Raw genomic sequence first — 2606 nt, forward strand, 5'->3', positions numbered from 1 at the left:
GGGGGGGGGAGAACCAGCCACCCAAAAAGAAAACCCAGCTTCGAGCCGTCACCCTCCGCCACGAAAGAAGAGAAGGGGGATTGAAACTCAGAGAAAAAAGAAGAAGAAAAAAAAAGGATCTCGGCTTGTCCAGCCCTTCTGCGGCAACAGGAGCAGACAGCGAACCCGGTGGATTTTTTTTTTCCCCTTCTTCGGCGTTTCTTTTCCAGCGCAAGGACTTCCACTCAGGAAAAAAAACCAAAAAAACAAAAAACCGCAGAGACCGAACACAAAAAAAGCAAGACTAATAATGAACAATCCTGTTAATCCGCTGTCCCGAGGGCTGGGGATGTGCCCCGGCTCGGGAAGTTGTAGGCTGTAGAAGTTCTGCCTCTCCCCCATGTACTGTGCTGTCTAGAGCTTGTTTCCCCCCCACCCTATTTTTTTGGTGCTTTATTGCTGTTATTATTATTATCTTAATTTTTCTTCTTCATGATGTGCTGTTAGAAACCACTCCGGGACTACTCCAGCAGTAGGAAGACCGAGGAGTGGAGTGGATGAATATACCGATGAGAGATCCAGTAATCCCTGGGACAAGCATGGCTTATCATCCTTTTTTACCTCACCGGGCACCGGACTTTGCCATGAGCGCTGTGTTGGGACATCAGCCTCCCTTCTTCCCGGCTCTGGCTTTGCCTCCCAATGGGGCAGCCGCCCTCTCCCTTCCCGGGGCTCTGGCTAAACCCATCATGGATCAGTTAGTGGGGGCTGCAGAGACTGGTATCCCCTTTTCTTCCCTGGGTCACCAGGCAGCAGCCCATCTGAGGCCTTTAAAAACTCTGGAGCCAGAAGAAGAGGTGGAAGATGATCCAAAAGTGCATCTGGAAGCCAAAGAGCTTTGGGAGCAATTCCATAAAAGAGGCACGGAGATGGTGATTACCAAATCGGGAAGGTAGGTCTGGGTCGGGGGTTCGTGCCTTCCCCCCCCCCTCTCTCCCCCACCCCTCAGTCTCTGCACCCCATCAGGCTGCTGCAGGGCAAGGCTCTTGCACCGGTGCCTTTATCCGTAAAGCTCCTTTCACCTGAAATTGTGGAAAGTTTTAGGCAGCTGAAGATCTGAGCCCATCTTGGGCACCACGATGCAGGGAAAAGCTCAACCATGAACCGGCCCTGCTCGGCGTGTGCAGGGGGCAAAAGGGTCCCTTCATGGTTCAGTAGCTTAATGCTTTCTAGAGAAGACTGGTAGCAGAAAGAAAATAATTTGGGGCTGGCCTGATTTCAGCCTTGCTACACATAGATTTTCTTCCTTAAGAAAGAGAAGGGGGAATAAAGAAAAAAATTCTTTGGAGCGGCATATCACTGCTGGTGAGGCAGGAGCTGCAGGAGGGCAGATAGGCTCAGTTTATCAGTTGCTTCTCTTGTGCCTCTCTGTCTGTTGGGATCTGGGCGTGCATTTGTGCTGACTAATTCTATCTGGAAATGCACAAAAAGCTGACAAAACCACCCGGCAGTCCTGCAGCCGCTGCTGTAGTGGCAGGGGAGGTTTTGCAGCTCTGCGCTGCCTGTCCCTGTATTTATATAACCTTCACGTGGGAATGAATGAACAGACACGGCTCGTCCACGCTCGGCATTTCTGCTTTTTATAGGTTTACCCATCTGAAATCCCTCTCTATATTCGCTACTCATTGACATCCATGCTCTTTTACAACTCTACCTATTGCTGTGATGACACGTAGGGAGAAAACCCCCTTCGCACCAGGGTGTTTTTCTAAGGGACTCTCTTAGAAACCTCCCAAGCAATTCGCGTGTAATTTGCCAGAATTACTCGAGGAAGCCACTCCTGAAAAGTCTTCTTAGATGGCCTTTCAGCTGCCTTGCTGGAGCTTCACCTACTTGCAGAGCACCAGTTGTAGGCTACAGGCTCAGGGAAAAAAAACCACCAACATAAGAGCAGCAAGGAGGGGAAAAAAAAATAAAATCCCCCTCGCCCATTTTCCTGCTTTTCCGAAGTTTTCTCTGTTAATTGTGGTCAGAAGTTTTTGCGGGAAAGCCTCGGCGAGTATTAAGCACTCTTACATGTTGCAAAGTCATGTGTTTCCTTTTAAGTTGAGATTGCTGAATGCCAACCGCTCGATATAATAAACAGCAAATTTGTGGTATCCTGTTGCAGTTTCGAGCTGGACTTGGGAGCGGAGGGGAGCGGGGTTTGCAGGGAGCCCTCAGCACACGCGGGTTATCCCCGGGAGGCTGCAGCGCTGGGAAAGCTACGGCAGCCACCCTGCCCTCACTGGGGTTTATTTTCTCCTCCTCTGCAAAGTGAAAAATTCCCCTCTCCGCTCTTTGTCGGTGGACTGGGTTAGAATAATGTGGAATATTTATTTTATCGGGGTGCGAGCTGTTCCCATTGCTTTGTTTAGCAGGCGAAAAGGAAAATAATGAGAGATTCGAGAGCCCCAGATGAGGCTTTGCTGTTGAGGAATGGCAGAGGGTAGGCGCCTGCTGATTTCTAGGCACCGCGTACCTCTCCCCTCCGCCTCCCATCCCAGGGACCATTTTCTCCTGAAACTTTTAAGCGTTTGGGAAACCTTTCCGCTGAGGGCGGGGGGAAGCCTTTTTGCGAGGGGGGG

Source organism: Athene cunicularia (assembly GCF_003259725.1).
Source record: "Athene cunicularia isolate RWA chromosome 15 unlocalized genomic scaffold, athCun1 chr15_part1, whole genome shotgun sequence".
NCBI classification, from domain to species: Eukaryota; Metazoa; Chordata; class Aves; order Strigiformes; family Strigidae; genus Athene; species Athene cunicularia.